Raw genomic sequence first — 15,643 nt, 5'->3', positions numbered from 1 at the left:
GCGCCACCTTGAATTTAGATCCAAAACTACTTGTTATATAAACTTTCGTAATGACACGGCAAAATAAGTTGTCTACTCGCCGCTAGATGGCACTAAACAAATTATATAACTGAGGCCGAGTTCACTAGATGTCGCTTTTAGTATTTTTTCTCTAAGCTCACTTTTTTACTCTTTCTAAATAATATAATAACAAAGATAAATAAATAATAACAAAAGTTCAAAATAACGAATTGATGCTTGCTTTTGATTCCTTTTATGGATTCTTGAAATTGTACCTAAATCTGAGATCACATAACATTCATTATCAACCAATCCATTAAATTAATTGAATCAAAAGTTAGCGATGGTGATCTCCGTGGAGCCGCCAATCTTTTATTTAGCAACGATGTTGTCGCCGTCGACTGCCAGGAAACACTCAGTGCTCTTGAGGATAAGCACCCACCTCCAGCACCGAATCTCCTCCTGCCTCCGCCTCCTGATCCTACCGCTGCCCACATAATCTGCAAAGAAGATGACGTATCGTCTGCCATCTTTTCATTCAAAAGCGGGTCTGCCAGCGGCCTAGACGGTCTTTCACCTCAACACCTGAAAGACCTTCTCTCTGTCTCAGTCGGTGACGCTGGCAGAGTATTATTACACAATATGACTCTTTTGGTAAACCTAATGCTATCCGGCGAAGTCCCAGCTGATATTATCGAAATTCTTTATGGAGCCAACTTAATAGCTTTACGGAAAAAAGATGGCGGCATTCGCCCTATAGCTGTTGGCTCCACCCTTCGCCGTATAGCATCCAAAATTTGCTGTTCTCACATTTTACCTACCGTTTCTGCAGAGTTCCAACCAGTACAGCTTGGTTTCGGCGTCAAAGGTGGATGCGAAGCAGCCGTTCACGCTCTCCGTACCTTCCTGTCACTTGACGCCGCGGAGGTGGTGCTGAAGGTGGATGTCAAGAACGCCTTCAACTCGGTAGATAGAGGTGCCTTGCTTTCAGCCATTCATCAAAAAGTTCCTCATATTTACAATTATCTTTGGCAATGCTATAGCAAACCCACAAAATTAATTTTCAAAAACAACCTATTATATTCATCTGTCGGCTGTCAGCAAGGCGATCCTCTCGGGCCCGCTATTTTTAGTTTGGCAATACAACCCATTATTGATTCACTAAATTCAAAATTTAATGTGTGGTACCTAGATGACGGAACTATCGCTGGCGATATTTCATCCGTTCTCTCAGACTTCCACACCATCATTGATAAATTCAAAAGTATCGGACTTGATCTCAATTATTCAAAATGCGAGCTATTTATCCCAGAATCAAAATTTTCACATGTTCAGTTACAAGACATTATTACAAAATTTTCGGCTTTAGCTCCCAATATCAAAATTCTCAATAATACGTCACTCCGTCTTTTAGGTTCCCCTATTTTTGACGAGGCTATTCCGATTTTTATTAATGAACAAATTTCCAAATTTCAGCAGTCCTCCGAAAATATGCTAAAGATAAACCCTCACATGGCTTTGTATTTAATCCGTTTTTGCGCATACGCCCCAAAATTTATATATTTTTTACGTAGTACCCATTTTTGGCTTTTTCCAGGACTACTATCAACCATTGATAGTTCGCTCAGGGAGACACTCTCCAAAATTCTAAATTGTGCATTTAGCGATAACGCCTGGAAACAGGCCTCTCTCCCTGTGCGTTTCGGAGGACTAGGCACACGTCAGATATCGCATATTGCCCTTCCAGCTTTTCTGTCTTCTGCGTATGGTACAGCCGAACTCTTTAATAAATTACTATCCCCTTCTTTAGGGGTAGTGGAGTTGGCTCACCTCGCAGAGGCCAGAAACGCTTGGACTAGGGCATGCCCGGGAGCCGATCCACCTACCTCTCTATCGTCTCAGAGGCAGTGGGACGAGCCGCTCTGTTTGCGTTTTCAGAGTGATCTATTGGCTTCCTCCGAAAATGCTGCAGAGCGTGCTCGCCTACTAGCGGTCTTTCAGGCAGAGTCCGGTTATTGGCTACATGCTCTTCCTTCGGCCAATATCGGGACTCTGCTTGACAGGAGTACACTATCCCTTGCCATTTCCCTTAGACTTGGCGTCAAGACAAACCATCCCCATCGCTGTCGTTGCGGTACTCGCGTCGGTGAGTTAGGACACCATGGCCTCTCATGCCAAATGAGCGCTGGTCGAGTCTCCCGACACCTGCATCAATGACGTCATCCGCAGAGCTCTTGTCGCCGTCAATGTGCCAGCAGTTTTAGAGCCTAACGGCATATTCCGTGACGACGGCAAGAGACCTGACGGCATGACGCTCATTCCCTGGAAGCAGGGACGTCCTCTTGTGTGGGACGCAACATGCGCGGATACGCTTGCTCCGTCTCATACAGGAGGTACCTCCCTTGCCGCAGGCGCGGCGGCGGCCTCGGCTGAGTGCTCCAAGCGGCGCAAATATGCAGCTCTCAATGAGAGTTATATATTTGTGCCGTTTGGGGTTGAGACTATGGGACCATGGGGTCCAAGCGCTCGTTCCTTTTATAAGGAACTGGCAAAGAGGCTCACCGAGGTGACCGGTGATCAAAAGGCTGGCAGCTATTTTGGTCAGAGAATTAGCCTGGCCATTCAACGTGGCAATGCTGCCAGCCTTTTGGGCACCATTCCTGACTGCGGCGCTGGGGGTGAAGTATTTTTTATTTTGTAAATAGTTTTTATCATTAGTAATTTTTAAATTTTAGTTTTTAAGTCATTTTAAGTTAATGTAATGTATTATTATAAAATTTATTCTCTAATAAATCTGAATAAAACCAATTCTTATCTAAGTAGGTACTCGCCACTTAAGAATATGGGTTTGTATTGCTCGCCAGTTTTATTTTATTTTTCGTAATGGTGTTACAAAAGCCTTCACAGCATTAATTCGTGCCTTTCATTTTTATAGTTTACGCAAGCTAAGCAAATTGTTTCGATTGAAGCGATGCGCAAGTAGGTCACTTTATGAACATCTTATGAAATGCTTCTATAGATGCAGTGTGATACATGATTAGTCCGACAATTTCATCCAGATCCCACTTCAAAATCTAAATAGGTAGGTACATTAAAAAAATATTAAGTTCTATTTCAAGTGACGTATGGTTTAAAGGAGCCTCCCCAAGCCTCACGTGCCTCCCAAGCCTTACGTGCCTCCCCAAACCGTCTGGCTGGCATGGGGAGTGTAGACTGTAGACCAAATCCATTTGCCTCTAGTAAAATAAAAAGGGTCATGCTTCTGCTGTGGAGATTTGACCTGAATTCTTGATAAGTACGAGACGGAATTTAAGTAGAATTACCTAATTGTACCTTATTCTAAGGTTGACCTAAAAAGTTAGATAATAGGTACCTGGCTGGAAGATGAACACTTACGTCATGTATCTGGATTGATTATTTTATAAGGGCACATAAATACCTATATTACCTATTATAAATAGATAAAGTCCACAGCAGAGATGCTACTTTAAGCATCCGTGATCGGCGATTTTGCGACTCATGCGTTCGGACGCAGTATTGGAATCGCGCGTTTTAACGACTGGAAAAAAAGTTTCGAACATTTTGAAGATTATCAGTAGGTATGAAGCCAGTTTCAAAATGGATTTTTTTTTCCACTTCATAGCCAGCTATGAAATTTGGCTATGAAATGGTCCTAAGGTACTGCGTCGAGCTGCCGAAAAGCGACTCAATCGCCACGTTTGGCGTTTTTAGAGCGCGCGGTATGAAATGTGTGCTCGCTGCTTTCAGCTTCTAAAAAGCGCCGATCGTAAGCTAAGAGTATGTTTACTGTGGCTCTAATGTAGAGGTTACTTACATAAAAAGTTTCTGGCTGAGTACAACATCTTACAAATCAAGCTAGCGGTGACCGGAGACTATTGATTTTCACGTCTGCGTAAGCGAAGGTCAATAAAGTAGAGTTTGTAATTACTTCAGCAAAACTTCTTGAGGTTTTGTTTATTTCTTTTTTAAAGTTAACTCAATAACACAGCTTATTACCACCATCTCATTGTGTAAGAGGCGTCTAGCCGTGAAAATGTGAAGATCGTACTGCTTCACAAAAATTTAAGGGTTCAGTATGTCGTATTTATATCATAATGATGCTATTGAATTATTTGTCTGTTGATGTTTATTAATAATTTATAATGCTAACCATTTTGACAACATAATAATCAATTACTAACTGGATTAAATAAACTATACTGATCTAAATTTTTTCTAACAAATAAAACTATAAAGTATCGTCTATGCAGTACCCTAATAATGAGTTAAGCAAGACCGGAAAGGTAATATTTGTAGAAGATTAAATTAGAATTTATAATTTGTTATTGTGTTTCGTAAAAGTGAATCTACAATTTACTAAGTGTTCATTATAAACGGATTAGTAATTTTAAGTTTTATTTTTACTTCTATAACAATAAAAAAAGTGCAAAATGAATGCTTGTTTTTTATTTAAATTGAATAAGTTTTATTAATGTGTTTGTTTAAATTACTTTCACTGAAAAAGAAAAATCTTAAAATTGAGAAAACAAACTTCTTGCTTATAATTAATAATGGATAAGGACGCAGTAACTTTTCCTTTTAGTACTTAGCCCTTAGAATCATTAAGAAATAGGTAGGTACCTACTTAATGTGACAACAGAGAAACGTGTCTAGACTGTGGTTCGGACGGAATGCAAAACCGTAAAAGAATGTTTGCTTTACTCAAACAAAACTACCATAAAACTAATGAAGCATTTTATGTTTTCTCAGAAAAAGATAAGTGGTGGAAAACTTTATTTATTTACTTAAATACCTGAAGCGTGTTATTAACTCGTTAAGATTAAGATTTTTTGTAAAATAGCGTTTCATGAAACTATAACAAATTCTCAGTAAAGCTGCAAAACATTCCTTGAATGCTATAAAGGTGAACATTGTCCACAACTACTCGATTGACCCTCGTGGAAGTTATTATTAGACCGTCCGTAGACGTCTGCAAGCAACCCTTGCCCTTAACACCCCGCATGCGCAGTGCGAAAACGCGACCTAAAATGGCGGCTTTCAGCAATAAAATAACTCGCGACGCGGAAAAATGCTGACGTTCCAATTATTTTTTTTACTCAAAAAGTGTCATTCAAGTCAGTGTATCTGGCCAGGTAGTCCATTTTAATCAGAGCTAGGTTATCGAACCTCACACATGCGCGGAAGGGTCCCGACAGATCGGTCTCAGCTGTTTTCAAAAATCGAATGCATGCCGAAAGTCAGTCGGCAGTTTGACGTCAGCTTCTTCACAGAACGCACGGACTTACCATTTTCGACCATGTAATGGTGAGTGCGTAACATTCGGTGAAATGTAACAAATAGTGACTTAGATTGTGTAGCGTAGTGTTAAATGTGGAATGCGAACGATGTGCTTTCTAGAAACAAGTGTTAATGGATGTGTGTAGTATTTTTTTTTCATAATGTTGCACATTAGATTGGCTTTTTTATGTTTTTAGAAATTTAAAGGACATGATTTGTTAAAAGTGATTACCAAAGTCGTAAACAAAAGTTCAAAATGTGCACGGTTATTGTATGAGATCATACCACGTGGTCTACGAAAACTCATTGCACTCAGTTGGGCAATTCAATGCAGTGTTCATAAGTCAAAACAGCACCATATTTTTCTGTCATAAACTGCACATAACAAAAACGCGCAATTACCAAACAATGAAATTTAAATAAGTAATCATACTTGCAAAGTATCTGGCCATCCATATTTATAATCTTTCTTGCAAAATTAGTTTTTCAATTGTCTCCACTTGATGCAGCGTTTTTTCATATTAAATAATACAAATTTCATTTTAAATTACCTAATTAATAATTATTTTGTACCTACACTTACCTACTAACTACCTACAAATAGATGACGTTAAAATGACTTCAAATTATAAAAAAAAAAAAGTTTTGCGCGAATACCTAATTTTTAAGGTCTTTTTCATGTTTTTTTAAGTTACTATTTTTCTAACACAAGCTTATAATTGTCTTCTCTCAAAATCTTCAATGTTTTAGTTAGTTAATAATGACTCAAAAAAACAACTTTGTTTATTTTTAAATAAAATAACCATATAGGCAAATATGTGTATTTGACAATACTGAATTTCAGTATAAAAAAACAAAAATGTTATTATGCATTTTAAAAAAGTGTTATTAATAATGTTTGTCAAAATATTAGGTACTCTAATGGTTAATAATTTTTAACATTGCCATCTAGTATCGGGTAGAAGAACTATTTAATTAGAAAATCTATAAACATGGACTCACTGATTAATAAGTTTATTTTATTACATTCTTGTACGATATTAAATTACGTGTGGAATTCAACCTTTTAACCTTATAGCATTTTCAGTTTAATTTACTGATAAAATGTAGAAGGACAAAGGTCAAAGACATTTCTGCTATTTCTAAAGAAATATCAACAGATGGCGTTGGTAGGACCAAACCAAAGTGCGTTAGTTTATAGTTGTTATTATTAGAAGGCCCAACTTTTGTAGGTACCTACATATTTATGTGTTTTTACTATGTGTATAAATACCTTAATACTATTACTTATTTCTTTTAATAATAATTATTTACATTATTTTAATGTTTAATTAGAATACTCGAAAGTATTGTCAAATATTTTGTCAAACTTTGCGTTTGCAATGTCATTTAAGTTTATTTTAATCAAGGTCCCCTGTCTAAAAATAAAAAAAATCTTTCATATGTACACTAAACTAATTAGAACAAAAAATCTTGGCAGCGGTGGGATTCGAACCCACGCCTCCGAAGAGACTGGTGCCTTAAACCAGCGCCTTAGACCGCTCGGCCACGCTACCACCTGCGCATCGAGTTGAAATTATTGTACAGTTACAACAGGTTCGTAATGTTGTGTTCAGGGTTATCACACATTTTATTTCAGATTATTTTTAGTGTAATCTTGCACTTAAGATAATCGTATCTAACTAAACTTGAAGAAAGCAAATATTTTCTCCAATAAATCTATGTCATGGTAATAATTTCATAAGTACAATCTTTATTCTCCCAGAACGATTGTATTTACTTAAATAAGATTTTAATTAGTGAATGTTATTATATTTTTCACAAAATTAAATGCTTTCATGACGGCAACCATTAGTGTGCCAAATAAGTTAACCTTGACCTTATAAGTTTGATTTGTTTACTTTGTCGCATGTATTAGGTATTTCTTACTGTAATTTATTTGAAACTTTCATGGTCACTAGTTTGCAAACTAACGTCATTCATTATACCTTAAAATGATTATAGGGTGCATAAGAAGTTTGCTATACAATACAACGTTGTAAAACTGAGCCAATTAAGCAAAAATAGACACTACTAACCAATAAATAAGTGCCCTTTTCCTGTAATGCGTATTTCGGCACGCGTCGTGCGGATTTAAAAGGACGTCGCGCATTTATCAACCCGCAAAGGGATCGTAACCGTATCAACTCGAGGCGGTCAGTATTCTTTGTATGAAACTCCATACTGCAACGCACACTTATCCGCACCGTAACGTAAACGCCTCGCCTCGCGACTCAGCGTGCGAAAGGCGACACGGTGTCGATCCCTTTCCGAGTTGATAAGTCTGCTATGAGCTTTAATCCGCATGCGGGCGGCCCGCATTCATTAGGCTGGTTTTAGTGTCTCGCGGACCGTCCGGTGCGGACCCGCTCCGCACGGCCAATCTGTATGAACTTCTAGGGAGCGTGTTAGAGTAATGCGGTCCGGAGGAACCGCTCCGCTCCCTAGCAGTTCATACAAATCGGCTGTGCGGAGCGATCCGCACTGACAGTCCGCGTGACACTAAAACCAGCCATACATTGTTTTTCCTATCACTTGAGCTACACGCACGCGGGACGCGGATTGGCTGCGGGCACACAATACGATAATAATTTTCAAAAATAGGCTACGATGCTAAATGGTTTAGGTACATAGTAATTAAAACGAACATGCCACTTGAATTAACTACTCAAGTTTTGTATGATAAGTTAATTAATTAACCATGGTGATTAATTGAGAGTGAGTCACAAGTATTCAGCTTAATCGAGCAATGAAATTCGATTCATGATTATGTCATGAATGAAATAAGTACCTAATTTGTTATTGACCAAAAATAAATGTTGTGGAAGAAAAAGTATGAAACGTCTTTTCGGAACATTTTATTTAGATTTTTTTACTCAAAGAATAAAAAACACCTAGTTACTTAATTAGAATATAGAATTAGATAGTGACTTCCTACTGAGTCATTATGAGATAATATCAATGCTTTTCCTAGTAATAACATCGTATTCATACAAATTATACTTATTATTATTATGAATAAATAACTAGCTTTAGCATTAGCTACTTAAGAAGGTACATATACCTACCTACTTAGCCACACTTAAATATTTTTGTCCCAGCACTGGGCCAGGTTGTTGTCCTGAACTGAAACATTCGAAAAAAAGTTAGGTAGAGCTTTAAAAGTTCAGAAACTGGTTTGGGATAAAAAGTTCAATAAACATTTAAAAGGTATTTTAGCAAGATGTAAATTTATAATTTTGAAGCAATTCACGATTCTTTATCTTTAAACTTAATACGTGCAATCAATTTTTTGTAGGCGCGCCGGTTGTTAAAATGATGACAATTGATTTTTTTGAACCAAACAACACGCAAGCGAGATCACCTAATCATTAAAATAAAATAGTTTTGAAGAAACTGACATACCTGCCTAGTCACTCTTTTTTTTTTGGTTTTATCGATGTGGTTTTGATTCAATCATGTGTTGGAATTAGTTCTAGATTGACCAAGAGATAGCGCTGTTTCGTTCACTTCGCGGTATGGAAATGTACTTAGTAAATAATAATAATATGTACCTACTTATAAAGAAAAGTTTTCAAAAACATTGTTTCCATTTGTAGTAAATAATAATAAATAAATAAAAATTCTTTATTTCAGACAATTTTAAAAGTCCATATTAAGCGGGTTCGAAATAAACATAAACACAAACAAGAAAAACTTGAGAAAAAGGAGATTAAACTGATGGATTTAGCTAAGCAGCGTGGGTTCTTTATAAGAACGATTCTGCAACAAAACTGTGTGGTTTGTTCTGCCTTCTAACTTCTGTACAAGGATACAGATTATTAGATGGATGGATGGATGAAGGATGGAGATAAGTACGTACGGAACTCCAAATTTGTGAGTCTGACTCCCACCTGTTTTATTAAAAACTGAACAAAGGACCTGCAAACTTCAAGAAGCCACCTGAATGTTAAACGTTAACTTTTGGCGGGTAAATCCCAGCAAGACACTCTTTTGGTTAACTCGTTTTCCTTGTGCGCAAACGCATCGCGCATGGTTTGCATACGAAAGTTATAGGGGAAATACTGATACGGTATTACCCTCTTAGATCATGAAGGAAATATCGTTGTAATTGATAGACATTTGCGGTTTCTGATTCGGTAATATAGTGTCTAGTTACTGCATAATCTCGGGGCTTATCCTAGAATAAATTGGCCATGTATTTCCTATTATATTTGCTGAATTTATGCTTTAAAATATGAGCGAGAAATCACACTGCGTTAACTTCTAGCTAGACGGTAATGCTACAATAAACAAGTAAATTGTAATTCATAATAATGTAACTTCAATGTAAACAAATTGCTTATGTCAATGTACTGTAATTAAGCCCATGCTACGGTAGATCTTAAGATTTTCCAGTATGTAAATCTTAAGTTATACCCAATTCAATGGTAAGAGTCATTTCGAACTTTTACTATCATTACCAAATGGTAAATCTAGGAGATATTTTTGATTTGATTTGAATTATTTAGAGACCATCGGGATAGAATAGTCTTAAACTGAGATAAAATCAAGTATTTTGAGCGCTATTCTGTATTAAATACGAAAATCAAGTTATTCAAATCTACGCTAACTTTTAAGAATGAGTTCAGGTTCAATTTCTAAATTTCACAAGTTTTAATTTGAATAGAGCTATTTAATCAACTTTTATTAGAGACTGAGTAGGATTTTTAGCTTTATTAAATGAGCCTCAAAGTTATCCGCGTTAAATATTCAGCTAGATTTCAGTCTAGTCTATATTTCTAGCATTAGCCTACTGCAGTTGCCCCGAGGTCGAGGCCTGTCCTTCGAGCGAGGACATGGCCACAGCCACTGGACAACTTTAAACTGCAATACAAAACTGGCAAAATTTACTTTCTTCTTTGATATTAATATTTCATAGTCTAGTATAAATAGATAAGCGCAGTGCAGCGATAAAATGCCTTGATTTCTAAGAGTCCTTGATTTTGTTTCGAAGTTATTGGAGATTTTTTAAAGTCGATTTGTAACAGGGAAAAGCATGTGTAAATACGTCACTCTTCACATTTTCGTGGCAATTGACACGTAGTTCTTAGTTTATGACGAATTTACTTTTCATTGTATAAAACTAACGTAAGTGTGACGAATATTTAGGATAAACCCCAAAATGATGTAGATACCTGTGTCTATTCCGTTAGTTTCAGTAAAAATCGGTTTGTGTAACTGGGATTTGACAGCCTATTTTCTTTTCATCATCATCATTTCAGCCACAGGACGTCCACTGCTGAACATAGGCCTCCCCCAATGATAATCCATATTGGCCGATTGGCGGCCTGCATCCAGCGCCTTCCTGCTACCTTTATGAGGTCGTCGGTCCACTTTGCCGGTGGACGTCCCACGCTGCTGTCAGTCTAACGCTGCACGATTTTCTGTTAATAAATGGTAATGAGGTACTGCTAAGTCCCTAAAACTGTTATTTAGTCATAAATAATCAATCTCAAGACTTCTACGTAGAGTTAACGCCTGATGCTTGCTTATGTTAAGCAGCAAATCGAACGCACAGCGTTGAATAGAGCTCTGTGTTTGGCTCGTGTGTCTGTGAGACCTCATAGTAATGTTTGTGAATACGGGCGTTAGTAGACAAGCACATGACTGGTTTTTCAGTCATAACATTAAGTATGGGTTTTATTAATAATTTACAATACACACTTTATTGTTTTCCTGCATCATAAAGTTGTAGTTTTTGTCATTACTTACTACTAAATGTTATCAATGGATGATAACGAACTGTAGTATGTTTGTTATCAATTTGATGGGTGCAGCGATATGGGTTGGGTTTTGGTGACCTGTCCATACTTTGAATGTGTAAAATATCCATATCCCTACTTAATACTATAAAATTAACTCTGTGTGTCTGTCTATTACGCTTTCACGCCTAAACTTCTGAACCGATTTTGAAGATAGTTTGAATTCCAGGAAAGGACATAGGATAAAGTTTTCCTGTAATAAGAAAAATATTTGTCGCGGGCGAAGCCGTGGGGAAAAGGTAGTTTTACGTCTAAAGCACTGGACACTTTTGATGAAAGGATACATTTCCTTGTTATTACGATTATGGGCATTTCTACTGTACGGTGTATTTTTTCTCAATTCGGTGCTAAAATTTATATTTAGTTTTTTAAGTAGTTTCAATACAAAAAAATAAATGTTACTCCATTCTGAATGTAAAAATAGCATTGTCACTAAATATTGTGAAGTGGTTTATGAGAAATGTTAAGCATCGAATTGAGAGAGCACCGAATTGAGAAAATGAATCACGGTATTGAGAAATGAATCTCCAAATATAAAAATCGCTCCGCAAACTTAGAATTGATGACATTATGAAGAAATACCTAATGTATTTCAATAATTAATATAATAAATACTTAAAACGTTTTGATATCTGATTGCTGGTCTATTAGTTAGATGGTTCATTTTAGGTTTATGTGTCTGAAATACCAATGGAATAAAACAAAAATCCTAATCCATATGTTTAATTTTTTAATAAGGAACTATAATAAATATTATTTTAATTTTATTTAAATAAAACAAATAAATACATAACACAGGGTCTCTTTGTTTATTTATTCTTAACCTTAAACATAAAACAAATATTGCAAGACCCAAGAGCTAGATTGACCTGACACTATACCGAAGATATTATATCGGACGTCAGTTTGTACACGATTAAAATGGCACTCAAATAGCTGAAATACAACAAGGCACCAGGTGTTACGGCATTATAGCTGAGCTTCGCCGGTACTAAAGGCTCTACAGAAGCAGTTCAATTGAGAATGTTACTAGGTATGCAAAATCACTTGAAACCTATGTTACAGTTAAGCTTTTACATTTACAAATACATTAGTTTTTATTTCATTCAAAAATACCCAGTAGTTATGATTTTATAGGCATTCAAAGTTCGCTTAAATATTGAGTCCCGCCGACGGTCACGTGACCCCGTGTGACGTACATTCACAGCGTCCGCTCACTAGAAAACGGATATAAACATACTTAAATAATTTTTTTTTTGTAAATACAAACTTATTATACATATTGTTTGTTTTTGTTGGTGTTCAAATAAATAAATAAATAAATATTAACACCCAGACCCATCACAGAAATTAAAATTGAACCAAACCCAAACTTGATGCGATTGTGTCGTTTTATTGCGAATTACCTTCCAGCTCCATCATTAGACCCCAATTACTATATAGAATTAAAATACTCATCAATACAAAACGAACGAGTCCAAACTCGATGCATTTAAGTCGTTTTACTATAGAGTTCCTATGGCCACCTTCCAGCTCCATCATCAGATCAGCTCCATGTCATCATAATATTGCATGGTCATCCAAATCACATGTGTTTACGAAATTTCAGCTTAATCGGTTGCCTGGAAGTGGGTCTTAATTCAGCTTGCAAGATTCCACCCATACAAATATGAGCCAGTCACTGTAATATGACGTCACGCGCATAAAATGGCGGGCCAGCCGCCGCCCGCACTTTTAAAATTCAATATCTTGGAAACTAATTGACGTATCGAAATAATTCTTTCACGTGTATTTTTTATTTTTAACAGAGAATACAGAAAGCTAAAAACAAAATTAGTGAACATTCTTCATTACGTCATTCTCGAAGGAAAAACGCCTCCGGCATGGCACAGAAGTGTGGTGATAGCATTATAGACTCATCTCTTTTATGAGGCGTGTTTACAAGCTGTTTTCGAGAGTCCTTACGAATCATCTCGCTCGCAGACTCGACGACTTCCAGTCTTCCGAACAAGCTTGTTTCCGAAAAGGCTTTAGTATTATGGTACACACACAGGTACGCTACGGCAGATTATACAGAAGACCAAGAAGTCGCGATATCGGGGATGATATCGGAGTCATGGCCTCCGTAGAGCCTTTCAACAAGTGGGTCTCGAAATGAACATGGACAAGACAAAAATCATGTCAAATGTCCGTGTTGCACCCACTCCTCTGAAGGTTGGAGACTACACTCGAAGTTGTTGACAATTGTGTATACCTGGGACAAGAGTCCAGATAGTTAGGTCCAACTTTGAGAAAGAGGTCTATCGCTGAATTCAACTCAGCTAAGCATCGATCGGGAAGCTTCGCTATTACGTCTGAAATACCGCAGCGTCTTAAGACAAAAGTCTTCTACCAGTGTGTGTTGCCAGTGATGGTGTATGGATGTGAAACTTGGTCGCTTACTATAAGCCTAATAAGAATCAGAAATGTGAATATCGGCAAGAGAACCAAAGTGACCGGCATAGCCCGTAAAATTGCATAAATCAAGTAGCAGTGGGCGGGGCACATAGCTCGTACAGATAATGTCTGTTGGGACTGAAAAGTTGTCGAGTGGAAACCACGGACCAGTGAGCAGGCCCCCACTAGGTAGACCGACGATCTGGTGAAGGTCGAGGGAAGAACCTGGAAGAATTATTTTAATAAGATAGCAATAGCAGTGTATTTTTTTTAATGAAACCTCAAAAAATTAGTTTTATTGTCTTCTGTCCAATGACTGGTACGGTCCAATGATTGGTAGTTCACCCTATTATTATGCTCTATTGATTTAATTATTATTTTAAGTTACACAAACAATTTATAGCACAATAAAAGTATCTATTTTCATTTAATATCAATTCGGTGTACGTGTTTTCTCAATTCGATGCCCCATATTCCACGGAATTGAGATCCACGGAATTGAGAAAAAATCACATTTCATCAAATTACTCGAAAATATTATAAATTACAACGATTTCTACCAAACGTAATAGCAGATATCAGTTAAATACTTAATTAATTCAGCAGTAATCTCATTAAATACTTCATGAACATTATTAATAGGTATCACACACCGGTTTGAGAAATGACCAGTGACCAAAAATTCTGAGTGATTTCAAACCTCTGAAAAATGCTCCTATAAGCGACTGATCCCTCTTTTATACTGCTCGACCACTCGAGTGCAACTGCTAGTTTATGGGAATCAGGCGTGGGTGTTCGTATTGTGCGTTGTTAGTGATATAGGAGCACAAAAGTAAAAATCACGGAATTGAGGCACACACGTCGGACAAAATTTAAATGTGTTACTGTATTAAAACCCAAGGACTTGCAATAAAGAAACTCATTTATATAGCTTTATTAACTATCCCTTGTTCTGTGAATGTGGGTTTCATAATGGGGAAGTTATTATTTCAAAAGTTATGAAGCAAAAACGAGTAAATTCTGGAAACCGGACACTCCATTTTAGGCCAAATTTCGCCCGTTTTTGAACTTTCGGATTTTTTGAAGGCGAGATGTAAAACCTGGCGGTCTTCTAAATATGCTCTCCATCAAGTCAAGAGTCCTATAAATACGTGTGATTTTTTTCAAGTCCGTACTTCAATTTTAAAGGTACTTTTTTCGCCCCAGTAGGTCGATCGGTCGACCCCGTAGAAATGCCCTTATAATTGCCTCTACCTGGAATCGAACTCAGTGCTAAACGCTACGTCGACCCTTGTTGAACTTTGTAGGGGGAAATCTTCATGTGGTGAGGAATACCATGTTTTTTGTTACTCGAACTCATCATGATATTCAAATTAGGTTCTCTCCCTTCTAAAAAAATCATAGTCATGTTCGATGCAGATTTTTTATGATTAAAACCTATGTGACGTCAATTTGGGCGGGAAAACGTATTTTTTTTTCTGACGTAGGAGGTAAATGGCCAGTAACAGTGACTTGAAGAATCACAGTGCGTGGAATGCAGGCTGTATGAGATTTCTCGTGGGATAAAAAATAATTTTAAAAAGCGCCATTTTGAAGGCCCAAAGATTTTTAGACCTTAGGAAGATCCGACGGCTAAGGAATCAGAATTTCTATCCTATACAGACACGTGTGAACTTCACTTGTATATATTTTAAAATATTTCTTACATGTAACATTTATAATAAATCTTACACCCGTATTCACAAACGATGCTTGCATATTATGTGACGCAGCAAATTGAACGCACAGCGTTGAATAGAGCTCTGTGATTGGTTCGTGTGTGACCCTGTGCGTACACGCGCACTGTGAGACTTCATAGTAATATTTGTAAATACGAGCGTTAGTCTCTTAAACAATAATGAACGATATACGGATCCCTCAGTATGCGCAACCAACTCACACTTGGCTGATTTTCCTATTTCTGGAGTGAAAATTGACCTAACTGAAGTAATTAACCATTTCAGTTTAAAGCATTAATCTCTATGAATAACGAACGTAGGCTAATCATTTCAAGAAACTTTTACGAC

The 15,643-nt window shown here is 37.0% G+C and overlaps 1 non-coding gene across 1 annotated transcript; it reads right to left on the bottom strand.

Moving 5' to 3' along the window:
- Positions 1 to 6,772: 6,772 nt before the first annotated feature.
- Positions 6,773 to 6,854, bottom strand: Trnal-aag (transfer RNA leucine (anticodon AAG)). Its single transcript has one exon. It is a non-coding gene; the product is annotated as a tRNA-Leu (tRNA).
- Positions 6,855 to 15,643: the final 8,789 nt, after the last annotated feature.

This window comes from Ostrinia nubilalis, chromosome 25 (assembly GCF_963855985.1).
Source record: "Ostrinia nubilalis chromosome 25, ilOstNubi1.1, whole genome shotgun sequence".
Taxonomy (NCBI): Eukaryota; Metazoa; Arthropoda; class Insecta; order Lepidoptera; family Crambidae; genus Ostrinia; species Ostrinia nubilalis.
The sequence above is the reverse complement of the archived record's forward strand: the minus strand, read 5'-3'. Positions and strand labels throughout refer to the sequence as shown.